A 16471-nucleotide genomic window follows, 5' to 3' on the forward strand; every position below is an offset into this window, starting at 1 on the left:
CTTCTCTTAGATTAGATCTTTTTATGACAAGTCTTTGCCTGCAGTGAATTTTTACCCAGAGTTATGGACCCTTGAAATGAAACGTTTAAAATGGAATATTTTAGTTGTATTAATTTTCAAATGCACTGCATAGAGCAGGAAAGGGGGACATCTTGTGGTTCATTTTTACAGTGACATGAAGGTACTGTTCTTGTGGGCACTGAAAGAAAAATGGACTTGCTTTCTTTTTCCTATTTGTTAATCTGCACATCTGGCATCTACTTGAGTTCATGACAGGCAATTTAGTAAACAATTCCCAACGGGACATTTTATCAGGTTGTGCTATTCCCACAATTGGATTGTAGAACAAACAGATTAATATACCCATGTATAATGCATATGAAGATTGACACACTGTCCAGGAACAGCCGTGGCAGTGTATTTTTTGTCCTAATGTATCTCAAAGAAAGTCTGTTTTTTTACCTGTGCTGTAATCTGCACATTTATAAAAGCATACATGGATAAAAATGTTATTGTGGAACAAAAGCATATATATTAGGAACTTTCTCATCAAAACTATGTGTCAGGGGTCCAGTTCTGTTACAGATTTTGTATAACATGATGAGTAAGGAATAAATCCTGGTTTCACTGTGTAACCAGAGTACCTAGAATTCTAAACCTATTTGTGGAAGCATTGATGGGGTAGAGGGAATGTAAAAAGTGCCCAGATATAGAACAAATAGATTAAATTATACAAATAAGCACTGTACTGATAGAGAAAAATAATTTCATGATGCAATAATTTATTATAGATTAGAAATAATTTCTTGGGGAATACATACACTAAAACACACACCACTATACCTGTACACACAGAGACAAACTCAGATATGGAGACCTTCTGTCTGATTATTTCATGTAGTTCATAAATTTCATGAATATAGTTTTCATAGACATGGAGATATTCTACTTTCAGAAGTTTGGTTGTATAATGGATTCTCTGAATCCTATCTGACGATACGGATTGACGCAAGGGATTACATTTTATGCTGAATGTGGTTGTAATGATTTCAAATGGTTACTGCACATTATGACTACATGTCATGAGTATTCTTCATTCCTAGTCAAGGGAACAAAAATGTGCTATACCTAATGCCATATACGTTTTTTAAAAAAATAGACCCAATTTGCCTTATTATCTGTCCACAATAACATGAAGTCACAGTTGGCACTTCTGTAGCTAGTGTTGGCAATCATACACATCAAGTTCTTCCCAAGAAACTAGGATGTCATAATGTTTCAACGTATTTATATGTGTGAATCCAAGCTGTGTGTCCTTTTACAATTGACAGATGGAAATTTTATCTCCTGCCTTTATTCTTTTAATAAGTAACTCAAGGTGGGGAACATCTTCCAGTTTCTAGTCTGGAATCTTAACCATTAGATCAAACTGGCTCTTTAACACCTCCTCTATATTAGTTGTGTGCACAGAAGCCTTACTCCCCAATGCACAAATAACCTTTCATTCTAATATGGCCATGGTGTGATTTGTGATGTTATAGCTGCTTTCTCTGAGATTATCACCATGGTCTCTTGCTGAGATTTTTAGGCATGAGCAATAGATACTTGACACACACACAAAAATTTTGTTTATTTTATTGTGCCTTCTGGGTTCTTCCAGAAAAAAATGCCAATTAACATACCATTATTGTTTATGACTACACATGAAGCTTCCTTTTATTTTCATTGGCCCTTTCACTGATTTTTAGTTTCTTATAATTCCATTTCCACACTGACTAATAGGCTTGAAAATGAAAGTGTATTCCCTATGCGGGAATTTGTGTAGCATGGGACATGAGTTGAAAGCTTAGTGTCACAAAAACTACAGAGCCTATTAGTGCTCATGACGGTAGTTACATAATGCCTGTGCAAAATATGACTCTGGTGTGCAATATCACTGGGGTTGTTGACAGCTTAAGCAAGAGAGCTACTGTAACATAAAATGAGTAACAATAAAAAACAAAATTATGTTTGCCAGCACAGAACAAATCAGCCTTGACTTGTAGTCATGAAAGTAATAGTTCCTTCATTACAGAGTGTCACAGCCTTTCACTCTGTGGCATTTTAAAGCAATGCCAGCATGATCTTCAACGCATCTTCAAATGCATTTGAAGATCATGCTGGCATCTGATTCATAATAAAGTGATGTTAGGAGCAAAATCTCCATGGTGAAAGTAGAAATCTTTCTAATTAATCTTGAGAGAGGGGAGGGAGGGAGGGAGGGAGGGAGGGAGGGAGAGAGAGAGAGAGAGAGAGAGAGAGATTCTTCCTAGCATTTTCTGGCAAGTGAAAGGTTCCTCCCACCCACCCCTTTTTTTTTGACTGAGTATTGATCCATTGGTTGTGACGGGAATTGACCAACCAGGTTATCGCTCAAACCTGACAATCTGGGCTGTGATTGAGTGAATGTCTAAGACAGGACTAGAATTCAGTCTCCCAGTTTCTAAACTGATGCCTTAACCACCAGACCAAAGAGGCCCTCATAATGTTTACATTTATTTTAAGAAATGTTAGTAAGTAATAGTGAAAAGGTTTAATGGTTAATTGGCCTCCGGACAGATGTTGGCTTGGTGCATCAACCTTATGGATCACATTGAGATGTCTGTAAGCTCTACCTCTGAAAGATATGCCTGACTATTTAGAGATAGAATATTCCTATAGTCACATTGCACCTTGTCACAGTGAAGATATGGTGGCAAAAATATTTTGCATTTATGCAAACAGAATGATACTCTACAAGTTCTATCCCTATCTCTGATGATCAGCTGACATAATAGGACTTTTGCTGGATTCTGTAGCCTCCCATTTGGTGACCCATTCTTTAGAATTTATCCAGAATTTCAGAGGGCACACTGGGAATTTTCTAGCATGTCTTTGAAAGGCAGCAGTTAAAGGTTTATGATCTATATCTCATTGCATGGGTAATGACAATGAACATAAGCAAAATAGTGCTATATCCAGCACTGATTACCCCATTACATTGGCCATACTCTTCATTGGAATAGTTTGTAACAATATAGCAATGAAACCTTCTCTCTGAAAAAATTGGTGACTCCATGAAAATGCTTGATTGTTTCTGCGTTTTTATTATATTTATTTTCTGCCCATCTCTATTGAAATGACTCGTACAGCATTAAAACATTAACAGCCTAATAGATAAATATTTCTAAAACAATAACACTGGAAGTCCCAAAGGTGCTTTTTCAGACCATAAAACCATGACCTGGATGACTGAGAATCTCTACAGACTAATAACACTGAAAATGTTCTCCCTCCCTCCCTCCCTCCCTCCCTCTCTCTCTCTCTCTCTCTCTCTCTCTCTCTCTCACACACACACACACACACACACACACGAGAGAGAGAGTCATGTCCATTTTAAATATGCTGTCTGCTCTTGATTTTCATTTGATTTGGGGGGGGGGGAGAAAACCCCATATTTCCATATCCAGATGCCTAGCATTGCTGCTTAAAAATAGCGTTATATTTTATGAAGAAAGGGGCATGGTATACAAGCTATTCAGCATTGCCAGGCAGTCATTTGTGCATAAAATGAACTGTAAGATTCCCGTACCTAATGGGTCTTTAGTTTTAGTTTAGCAGCAGTGCAAGCACTATTCATACAAAGAGTAATTAATTTACTGAGCTGAAAAATGTTATTTTACCACTGAAATACTAGCAATAAGAAACTGACAATTACTGACAGCTGTGAGGTTTTGGGTCGCAAGTTGGATGTCATTACCTGCATTAATTCAATGAGATTAAACAGTTATAATATTCTCAGGTTTGCCCTTTTTTACATTTGGAATATATAATATATTATACTACATATTGCCATGCTGATTGATCTGCTAGGAGGACATCTGATTTCAATTTAATTGCACTGAAAATCTATTTTTTTTTTGAAACATGACTTGTTATAAAATATTGAAGCACTTTAGATGTTATTTTATTTGCAGTGTGACTGTGGGAATGTTTTTGTGAACAAAACTACAAAAGAGTGATCTGATTGATTCTGTTAACAACAGCATATGTACTCACTTTTCAGAACAGTTGCTACTGTTATTAAAATAAAGCTTTATTTATTTGAAAGTTGTTTGAGGACAATTGAAAATAAGGAAATGTTATTGTAGTGAGGAAAATTGTTTTACAAAGAAAAAATCCAGAGTAGATGGTTAATTCTTGCTGCAAGGATATCGAGCACATAATTCATAAATGAGGACCAAGAGGTATAACTTATTTGTGAAAACTTTGTGTGTAGACGATAATTTGGCATAGGTCTTGATGTTCCCTTGCTTATAACAATTACCATTGCCTTGCTTAGCAACAGAAATTTTGGGCTCAGTGGTGGTGTAAGTCAAGGACTGCCTTTATTAACTTGGAACCTCCTTTTGTAGAGCAGAAAAAACTAAATTTGGTAGCTTAGCCAGCCTTCCCAGGCCTTTCTGCTTGCCTTCATACATTACATTCAACATTAGCAAGCCATACCCTTTCTCATCCAGATGTTGTATTTTAGAGATTCCAAGTGATTCTAAGCTTAATCACTTATAACCACTTATTCTTAGTATTTTCCATGGTTTCATTTGTTTTCTGCATTTTCGGAAATTGCTTGACTGGAGGCAGAAGGTATAGTACTATATCTGAGCAAATTATTGACCAGGTAAAGGTAAAGGTTCCCCTCGCACATACATGCTAATCATTTCTGGCTCTAGGGAGCCGGTACTCATCTCCGTTACAAAGAAGAGCCAGCGCTGTCCGAAGACATCTTTGTGGTCATGTGGCTGGCATGATTAAATGCCAAAGGTGCATGGAACGCTGTTACCTTCCCACCAAAGTGGTCCCTATTTTTCTACTTGCATTTTTACATGCTTTCAAACTGCTAAGTTGGCAGAGGCTGGGACAAGTAACGGGAGCTCACTCCATTACACAGTGCTAGGGATTCGAACCATCGAACTGCCGACCTTTCTGATCGACAAGCTCAGCGTCTTAGCTAGGGAGCTACCACGTCCCTCCTTATTGACCAGAGCATTGACCAAATTGAGCTCACACTTGGCTTGACTAGAGGTGCAGAATCTCCAGAACAAAAAATATTCAATCACAGTATCTTTCAATGAGGCATATTTGCAGTCATTATTAGTTCAGTCATTGAACTGTTAGTGAGAAGCAACTGTGGCTATTGTCTGCTTTTTGCCTGCTCAGGCTTATAATTTATAATTTTCAGGTTTATAATTTATATCTTATAATCTATTTGTTTATTTTATTTATTTATTTTTGTCAATTGCTTACAAGATAATAGGTATAAGTAAAAACATAGTTATGAATACATGGATACATATAAGAAAAATAAACAAAATAAACAATAGGACAGGGATGGTAGGCACGTTGGTGCGCTTATGCACGCACCCTCCAGACCTCTTAGGAAAGGGGTGAGGTCAATAGTAGACAGTCTAAGGTTAAAGTTTTTGGGGTTTGGGGAAGAAACCACAGAGTCAGGTAGAGTATTCTAGACATTGACCACTCTGTTGCTGAAGTCGTATTTCCTGCAATCAGGTTTGGTGCGATTAACCTTGAGTTTGTATCTATTGTTTTAATCTGTGTTAATCTCAGGAATTAACAGCACCCCCCTCATGTTCTATGGTCTGGGAAGAGATTGGGCCTGTTTAGCATTAACGTATAGTGACCAAGGAATCAACCTCAGCTTGGAGACTTGACTTTATAATCAGCTATTTGGAGGATGTTGTTGATATTTGCATTCCTTTAATTAGGTTTTATGAATATTTGAATTTTCAATTAATTTAGGGTTACCCTTGCTGTTGTTTGCTGCATTAACATTCTATTGCGCTTTAATTCCTTGAATCTTTCTGTATTATGTGCATCCATGTTTTGTGATGAGAAATATTGTCAAGGAAATCAAGGAAATCAGAAGATCCAGGCAGTTCAAATGGGTATAAAGATTTATTGCAAGCTTAAGCTATCTAGAAGAATCTGAACTACTAATGATCCAAGCAAATTGGCAGTTGATAGGATTCAATGGAATTCAAGATGGACTTGACTTAGATCTCTTGTGTGGGCAAAGGGACTTGAGAGTGATGACATGTTTGATCCCCTCCCTGTTGCTCAGCCTGGTAATCTACAAACGTCAAGGTTTCAAGACTCAAGACAACCAAATAAGCCAACAGTAAACTGGCTAACCAAAAAACCTCAAAGACCACTCCCACAATATTGACATGAATACACTGAAAGCAAACATCATTCCTTAGTTGCACTGATGATGTTATCTAGTTTGGATAATAAAACATCTACAAGAAAACAACCAAGCTCAGAGAGCATCAAGGACGCTTCATTATGAGCCTGGGTGGTGCAGTGGTTAGAGTGCAGTATTGCAGGCTACTTCTGCTGACTGTCTGCTGACTGCAATTTGGCAGTTCAAATCCCACCAGGCTCAAGGTTGACTCAACCTTCCATCCTTCCAAGATAGGTAAAATGAGGACCCAAAATTGTTGGGGGCAATATGCTGACTCTGTAAACTGCTTAGAGAAGGCTGTAAAGCACTATGAAATGGTATATAAGTTTAAGTGCTAAGTACTAAGTGCTATTTCAATATTAATTTTACTATGTGGATGCTTGCTTATGTGTCACTTCCCTATTCTGTGGGTTTTCCTGAAAAGTTTTTCACTAAAATCCGCTGGTTAAACATAAATGAATGTGCTTCTGTACACAGTAGAGCAGGGCTCCCCTACCCCTGGTCCATGGACAAGTATCAGTTGTTGCCCTGTTAGGAACAGGGCTGCACAGCTGGAACTGAGCAGCAGGTAAGGAAGCAAAGCTTCAGACAACAGATAATCAGAGTTGGAAGGGACCTTGTAGTTCATCTAGTCCAACCTCCCACCCAAGCGGGAGACCCTACACCATTTCTGACAAATGGCAGTCCAATCTCTTCTTGAAGGTCGCAAGTGATGGTGCTCCCACAACTTCCGAGGGCAAGCTGTTCCATTGGTGGATTGTTTTCACTGTCAGAAAGTTTCTCCTTATTTCCAGGTTAAATCTCTCCTTGTTCAGTTTCCATCCATTATTCCTTGTCTGGCTTACAGGAGCTTTAGAAAATAGCCCGACCCCTTCCTCTCTGTGGCAGCCCCTCAAATATTGGAAGATCTATCATGTCTCCCCTGGTCTTTCTCTTTACTAGACTAGCCAAGCCCAGTTCCTGCAACCGTTCGTTGTATGTTTTAGCCTCCAGTCCCCATCCTGGTTGCTCTTCTCTGTACTTTTTCTAGAGTCTCAACACCCTTTTTATAATGTGGTGAACAGAACTGGATGCTGTACTCTAGGTGTGGTCTTACTAAGGCTTTATAGAGTGGTATTAGTACCTCCCTTGATCTTGATTGTATCCCTCTGTTAATACAATTTAGGATTGCATTAGCTTTTTTGGCTGCTGCTGCACACTGCTGGCTCATATTTAGCTGGTTGTCCACTAAGACTCCAAGATCCCTCTCATCTGTATTTGCAACTGCTCATCAGCATTAGCATCACTGCCTCAGCTCCACCTCAGATCATCAGGTATTAGATTCTCATAGGAGCATGAACCCTACTGTAAACTGCACAGGTGAGAGATCTATGTTGTGTTCTCCTCTTCCCCCTCCCCCCCGGTCTGTGGAAAAATTGTCTTCGATGAAACTGGTCCCTGGTGTCAAAAACGTTGGTGATCTTTGCATTAGGAGATTGGTTTTAATGAAGGTGGCAAAAGGGGAAGTCAAAGAGACAGGAGTGACATATGAAGATTCAAATATAATATAGCTTTACATTAATAGCTCACAGTTCTCCACTTTGCCTCTCAGCTAGACACAGGCAAGTTCACTTCTGCTTTTGTGACATAAGCGATGCAATGGAGCATATGACATCTCTAAAATTAAATGGAGACAAGTTGCATAAATATGAGTTTGCCCCATCTGTACAAAGCACCTACCATATAAAAGGATGGGATAGATTGTATGAGGAAGGCCTCCTTGTCTTGGCATTTCTGTAGGTCAAAATCTTCATTGCAATAAAAGATCTTTGCATAGCAGCAACAACACAGAAAGAGCTGGTTAAATCACTACATGCAACTGTACAGCCTATATTGTTTGGCTTCTGTTCTTCCCAACCAACCAGTTCACTTGCCTCTCTTCCCTTTGACCTCAATTCAGCACTTTGAAGCTTTTCTCAGGCAGTCTTAAGTTATATATTGTTTTGGTCAGAGGTGGGATTCAAATTTTTTTACTACCGGTTCTGTGGCGTGGCTTGGTGGGCGTGGCAGGGGAAGAAGGATACTGTAAAATCTCCAGTCAGAGGTGGTATTTGCCAGCTCTCCGAACTACTTAAAATTTCTGCTACTGGTTCTCCAGAACTGGTCAGAACCTGCTGAATACCACCTCTGGTTTTGGGGACTTTGAATGTACTAATGTTTCATTTGATACACTGGCTGAACTATCTCAGTTCAGTAACACAGGATTCCAGGTTGAAATGGCCCTACCAACAGTGATGTCTGTGGGGAGGGTAAAAAAAATCAATATGGTAGCCAATCTGACATCAAATGAGACTCAACATGCAGGAAATCTGAAAATGTTCTGTGGAATCTACAATTATTTCCTGGATAAAATTCCCCTCTTTTTGATTTGGCATACAGGGACATTGAACTGCTGCTAATATAAGCCTCCCGGCCTTAAGCATGCCTGATACATTCCCATGGCTTTTTCGAAAATATTTGCTGAATTGCTTCTTTACATATCAGTAAGTGGTCAAGTTTTTATTTCCTTCATGACAAGGATAAAAATGTGAGGGAGAAGTGATTCACTGTCGAAAGCCTGGATTCAACTGTCAATGCAACCTATTTCACTCTGGAATATCTGGCTGCTACTGCAAAGGTATATTGCGGGGGGGAATGGGGGAAAAATTACACTTACACAACTATCAACTGCCCAGTGTGTGTCTTTGTGTGGCATTTGATTCCTGGACTGCATTTTGATCAAACATTGTCAAATTCATGGGATCAACAGTAGTACATTAGATAGCCACCATTTACTGCTTTCTGGGAATGGTGCTCTCCAATCTTGAATCAAATTTGCTTCTTTAGCTTTCAAAAGTTCAACAACTTGCCTGCCAGCAGGGGGAGGACACAAAAATAAGTCAGCAGCCTGATGCAACTTCCTATACCAAGAATCTGAAATTGACAAGCCATGTGATGCTGTGCTTTACAACCATGTTGTTGCAAGGTGATGGAGTTGCCCATCCAAATTACTTCTGTTATTCCAGGACTACCTGTGAACTCAGTAGAATTCGGTGAAAATAATTTTGCCCCGTAGACAAAGTGCCATAAATAAATTTCAGGAATCTGTGGGATTTATCTCACTGATTTTAATGGGATTTCTGTAGTCTATCATTCAATTTTCTAAGGTATGTGCAGTGTGTGTGTGTGTGTGTGTGTGTGTGTGTGTGTGTGTGTGTGTAGGGCAAAATATTCACTTCAGTGGATGCATTAAAGTTCAAGTAACTTCCAAGGAGGATGGCATTCTTTTTCTAGACAATATCTTTTACTTAAATAACAATGCTATTCCCTTTGAAAATAAAGGATTTGAAGTAAGACTTATCCTTGTTTTCAATGTATTTAATAAGAATGCTGAATACAGTATTCACTAAAACTGTATTACAATAATAGAAAAAATAAATGGCAAAAAGTCAAATCTACATAATGATTTGTAATTAAAAGGATTTGAAAATTGATCACACAGTCCAGAGAAAATAGAAGCAGGGGAGATTTTAGAAAATTTGCACAGAATTTCAACAAATGAAAAAAAGCATTTTATTTACTTATTTTCCTTGAACTGAAGGAGAAATGTTGAGTATGGAAGAAAGCTTTATAATTAGAATCACTGAATAAACAACTGCTAGCTTCACTTTTTAATAAATAAAACCAGAAGGTCTGTTCTCAGTTCTGTTTATTTCCTTGATAGAAAAAAGCCACCTGTGTCCTTCATTGATTTGTTTTGGTATTTTATCTTCATTTAGTGTTTTTTTTTTTAATGGAAATTGTGAAATATAATCTAACATACAAAGGGTCAAAAACTTTTTTTCAAAACTTTTCTTGAGTACATTTACTTTAATATTTTAACAGCTGGCAGCTGCAGTAATTACTTGTAGATTATATATGGAAATCTGTTGAAATATAATTACTCTGATCTATGAACCAGGTAATTAAGGTATAAACTCCCACTTTTTCTTAGACCTCATTAACTTATTTCCTTTGAAAATTACTAGATAATGACAGTACATTATAAGCCTATCCATAAAGTGATGCTAAATGATTGGACGCTTTGTCCTGGGACATTAAAGGACAAAATACTACTTCAGTGTTGAATGTTGTTGCTTTTTTTGTAAATTTTATTTGAGTTTTCACAAAAAGAAAATTTTTTTTTTGTTTTGATGCACTTTCAAGTTATAATGCATGAGTCATCAAATCAAGTATATCTTACTGAGGAACTCATGTCTCTGGAGTGGTCAAATAATTATAGCAAATAGATTTGGTTGAGATTTTTAGAGGTGGTTTGTTTGTATTTTCCTTGTTAATTGGTGGTCCTTTAGGATAATGCAGAACATGCAATAAAAATACATACAGTGTACTCTGTTAAAATAATTATAGTGTAGTTAAGATGTTATCATCTCATGAAATGAATACTCTGGATGACTTTTTGGGTTTGGGGGCAAAGCACTGCTAGTCTTGGTCAAGTAATTGGGAGATTATAGGAATTCTAAGATTCTGGTGTCAACTAAGAAGATAGCAGTAGCAAACCACACCCATATTATTGTCAAGTGAAAACAAACTCATCCTGAAGGTGTTTATAAGATGATGGAAATAGCCTAGTAGCCTTGTGCCATTAGTCCATCTTGATCTGTATTATCTAGTGCCATTTCAGCATTTCCCAAAAGTTTTAGCAATGCCAAATAGGATCCTTTATGGCGTTGTAAAATTCAAGATACTTTTTCTATATGTCCTGATTCTGTCAACTGTTTATAGTCAGTGACAATATTGTGTATTGAATAATACACAGACCCACACACACCAATATAATTACTGAAGCTTCTAAAGATAAAGGGCATATCTCTCTCAAAGTATTGCGTTACACTTTAAGCTTCAGACAGATTTTCTATTCATTGATCTTACATATAGGGTTTCCTGCTGAGCAGGGAGTTGGACTAGAAGACCTTTAAGGCCCCTTCCAACACTTCTATTCTATTCTATTCTGTTCTGTTCTGTTCTGTTCTGTTCTGTTCTGCTCTGCTCTGTTCTGTTCTATTCTACTCTACTCTACTCTACTCTACTCTACTCTATTCTACACTACTCTACTCTACTCTGTTCTGTTCTGTTCTGTTCTGTTCTATTATATTATTTATTTTCTATTCTTATTCTTATATTCATCAGCACTAAATTCTGGGTACCCTGTAATTCAATTGTCCAGAAAGGTTGAATAAGTGTATCAAACACCCAGCTAGCAAAGAGAGCTTTCCTTAAGGTGGCTACATAGAGATAGCATTGCATTTCCAAGCAGACTCCTAGATGTTAAAGTGATTTGATGCAGAAAAAGATGATCAAATGAACAATTTCCAGAACATAACACAAAGCAGACTTTGCCTGTTAATTTTCTGCCAGTTGAAAGCATGGGGAGGGAAATGCTTTTAAGAAAGAAAGAAAAATGCTTCTCCAGGTACATTTTGCTTAATCTGTTATGTGCATTCAGCCACTGTAATAGTAACCATGATTTATAGTTTAGCACAAAATGTGAAAACCCACCCCCACCATTTGTGTTTTATTCAATAAACAATGCCTAAGTCATGGTTTAGCACAATTTTGCCTTCCTGCACAATAATAAAAAACTTTTATTTTTCTTATATGTACCCATTTCATATATTCACAACTATGTATACACTTGTACTTATTATCTTGTAAACAATTGACAAATCAAATAAATAAATAAATAAATAATAAATAAATAAAAAAAATAAAAGCTTCTAGTCAACAGACTTGTTTTGAACGGGCATTATATTACTTAAAAATGTATGAAATCACAAACAAATCAGGCACCACATATATTAGTTTGGGGACCATACTGAGGATAAACCAGGATTTTATGGAATATAGTAATTTAATCAGGATTCAATTTGTGCGTGTGGAAGTAGTGTTACTTCCAAATGTAAAGCCTGCTAAGTTAATGCTAACCCATTCCAGAAGGTGGCAGCCTTTTACAGTGTTTATAGCTCTTTTTCTGTTTGTCCAATTAAAACAAGAAGACTGTCAGTTCATTTGGTGCCCCCCCCCCGCCCAAAAAATGCCTGTAGACATAACTTCTGCTGTGACCCTTCCCTCCCTGTGCATATTTTATTTTATTTATTTATTTTATTCATTTTGTCAAATGCTTACAATATAATAGAAATAAGAATGAACATAAGTTTAAAACATGAAAGGAACTAATAATTGGGGACAATAGGACCAGGATGGTAGGCACGATTGTGCACTTATGCACGCCCCTTACAGGCCTCTTAGGAATGGAGTGAGGTAGATAGAGGTTAGTTTGAGGGTAAAGGAGTGGAGGGGGGTGAGCATGTGACAACAGAATCAGGTAGTGAGTTCCAGACATTGACCACTCTGTTGCTGAAATCATACTTCCTGCAATCAAGTTTGGAGTAGTTTACATTTAGTTTATATCTGTTGTGTGCTCTTGTGTTGTTGCAGTTAAAGCTGAAATATTCATTAACTGGAAAGACATTGTAACATATGATTTTATGTACTATGGTTAAGTCCAATCTTAGCTGGCATAGTTCAAGGTTATCTAAGCCTAGAATCTCAAGTCTGGTGGTGTAGGGTATTCTGTTGCAAAAGAAGAGTGTAGTACTCTTCTTGTAAAATACTTCTGGACTTGCTCAATTGTATTAATGTCTGATATACAGTGTGGATTCCAGACAGCAGAGCTGAATTCAAGTATTGGTCTAGCAAAGGTTGTGTATGCCCTAGTTTGCAAATCAGTATTATCAGAGGAGAAGCTGCGTAAGATCAGATTTACAACTCTTAATTCTTTTTTTTTTTTTTTTTTTTTGTGGTGTTGTTGCAGTGAGCTCTGGCACTTAGATCATTCAATATGAGAACTCCAAGGTCTTTGACAGAGTGAGGGTAATCAACAAGGTCATATCCACCTAGCTTGTATTTGGTGCATTGATTTTTTTTACCAATGTGTAGGACAGAGCATTTGTTGGTTGAGACTTGGAGTTGCCCTCTGTTTGACCATTCAGACACATAATCAAGGTCACTTTGAAGGACGGTAGCATTGTCAGTGGTGTTGAATAGTTTTACATCATCAGCAAAGAGGACACAGTTACTTATAAGATGATCACAAAGGTCATTTATATAGAATGTAAAGAATGTGGGTCCTAGAATGCTCCCTTGGGGGACACTGCTGTTAACTGGTGCAGGGTTTGATAAGGCATTTCCTATTTTTACTAGTTGTTGTCTGCTTGACAGGAAGGCAATAATCCACTTATGAAGGGATCCAGAAATGCAGTAAGATTTTAATTTTAATAGTACTTTGTCATGTACCACTGAGTCAAAGGCTTTGCAGAAGTCTATATAAATGACATCTATTGCTTTGCTCTGGTCAAGTGATGTAGTCCATATGTTTTTTGCAGTGCAGAAGTTGCAAATTGCAGGACAATTTTTTTTCTGAAACCAAATTGTTTGTTGGAGAATAGATTGTTATAGTCTTTCCTATTTGGTCCTTTTAGAGATGGAATGGTTTTTAAGTCTTTAAGCTTGGTGTTTACAAAGTTATAGAAGGCATGGGTGGATTTGTGTGTAGAAGGTTTTCCTCTTGCTTGCAGTGGTAATTGGCCTTTATCTGTTGGCATAAGGTGTATCAGTTTTTAAAGTTAGTTACGTTTACGTTAGTTACGTATGTTTCACAATATCACAAGACAAGCCTCAACTTTTGTACCTGCATCAGACACAAGTATACAAGTCCCACGGTTGGTTTCATGATATTTCTCCCACTTGTCCTTCCATGTAGACACATGTGGGTGCTTTCATTTGGCATTTAAGTGATTGGTCATGATGTCCAATGTTCTCTTCCAGTCATTTGGTTCCATGGGTTTATAATTCTGCTATATTATCCCAAGAGTACTTTGAGGTGGGAATGAGACGAGAATGCAAACTGAACCTGACATTAGCCTTTGTACCCACCTTAAAAGTCAAATTATTTTATTTCCTAGAGAGAGATGTTCTAACCATATTCATTCTCGCTGCTGTTAATCTTATAAAAACAGTTCCACTCCCCCCGCCCCCAATTTGTTTATCCATTAAACCAAGAAGTAAAAATCTCTGGTTTTAGTTTGTTTGAGAATTATTTGAACTAAAATATATATGTGATCCCAATGTTTCTTAGCTTTCTTGCATATTTATCCAGGGGTGGGATTCTATCGGTTCGGACTGGTTTGGTAGAACCGGTTGTTATGATTCTTGGTAGTTTGGAGAACCAGTAAAACGTACCCCTGGCTGGCCCCTCCCCTCTACACCCGCTTCTCCACTCCCTGCCCAGTCAGTCTTTGTCGTGCGTGCAGGACATCGCATGCATGTGCGACAAGCTGACTGCATTCTAACACTGCCCACCCTGCCCCACACCACCCTTCCTTATCTTGGGCATGTGCCATTGATGCCTTCAGTCTACCTTCACCCACCCGCCAGCCATCACTGTCTGCCTTCCACCATGATCTCCCTAGTCAAGTGAGGCTTTGCAAGCCCCGGTCACCTACATCCTGCTGCTGTGGCCAGACCCAGTTGAGTCCCGACTTCTGGGCCAGCATAAGCTGCCATCACCACACTACTGCTGCCACCACCGCCCTTGCCGCCACCGCCGCCACAAGTCCTGATTGAGTCCAGACTCCCAGGCTGGCCTAGGTCACCACCGCCATGCTGTTGCCACCCTCAGCGCTCATGGCTTAGCTAGCCCCCCCGTCCCTGTCTGGCTTGCTTAGCCACCAACACCACCCATGTGGCTGGTGCTGGCAGCTGAGTAGCAATGGCTCTGCCCTGGCTGGCTCACCTTTCCCTCTGCCAGCAGCCATGGGAGGAAGGTACAGGCAGTCGGGATGCCAACAGGGTGGAAGCTTATGGGAGGGGAGGAAGTCCTGGCCCTGGCCCCTTTGTTGGACCCAGAAGCCTTGCCTGCCAGCTTTTCCAGGCAACGCAGGACAAAGTGTAAATGGACAATCACACCCAGTCACTGGGACTCTAGGAAACTGGCCAGGAAGAACTAAGTTAACGAGCAACGTTGGAAGTGTGTGTGTGTGTTTCAGGTGGGTCTCCTAGCTTTAGAAGGAGAGAGGGAAGGAGGAAGGGACAGAGAGAGGGGGAGAAAGAGGGGGAAGAGAGGGAGAGAGAAAGAGAGAGAGAGTGGGGGGAAGAGGAGAGAGGGAAGAGGGAAAGAGAAAAGAGAAAAGAGAGGGAGAGAGGAAAGAGGGGGAGAGAGGAGAAAGAGGGAAAGAGAGAAAAGAGAAAAAGAGAGAGAGAAAGGAAGGAAGAGAAAGGGAGAAAAGGGATAGGCAAAGAAAGGGGGGATGGAAGGAAGGGAAAGAAAGAAAGGAAGGAAGGAAGGAAGAAAGAAAGAGAGAGAGAGGGGGAGAGAGGAGAAAGTGAATAAGATATATGAACCAGAGGTGGGTTTCTACCGGTTCTGTCCACCTCTGTAGAACTGGTAGCTCTGAAGAGCAGCAGACATAGAACCGGTTCTATGTCTACTGATGTTTTTGCCCACCCGCCCACCTAGGCTCTTACCTGATCTTTATTTCCTGATTTTTCAACTTCAGCTGCCAAACGAGGCACAGCTGCAGTTAAAAAAACAAGAAAAGAGGGCTGCTTCAAAGGCTGCTTCTTGGCAAGCAGTGTGCTAATGATGATTAACAGGCACGCATCTCACAGCTGGCAGGGAAGCTAGTAAATCCCAAACCGGTAGTTAACCCTGTCGTATCCCACCTCTGATATGAATGGATAGATAAATACATGGAAGGAGGGAGGGAGAGAGAGAAAAATGAGAGAAAGGAAGGACACAAATCCTTGCTTCAGAAGACTCTTTGAAGCAGCACAAGCAATCCAGGGCTGGCCTGCAAGGGATCTCAGAGGTCATCTAGTCCAACCCCCTGCTCCAGCAGGAGATCCTTACAGAATCATAGAATTGCAGGGTTAGAAGTGTGTGTGTGTGTGTGTGTGTGTGAAAACTCCCAAAACAGTTCAGTAGCTCTGGGGAGATCAGTCATAAATTAGAACACTTGCTAAGCAACCAGCTTAGCGAGGATCACTTCTATTTGGTTTGCCAGTCACATGGCCACCAAGTCATGCCCACCCGGTCACGTGACCACCAAGCCA

Source organism: Notechis scutatus, chromosome 1 (genome assembly GCF_049901735.1).
Source record: "Notechis scutatus isolate UNSWTSFEM ecotype Mainland chromosome 1, rNotScu1.2, whole genome shotgun sequence".
Lineage (NCBI taxonomy): Eukaryota > Metazoa > Chordata > Lepidosauria > Squamata > Elapidae > Notechis > Notechis scutatus.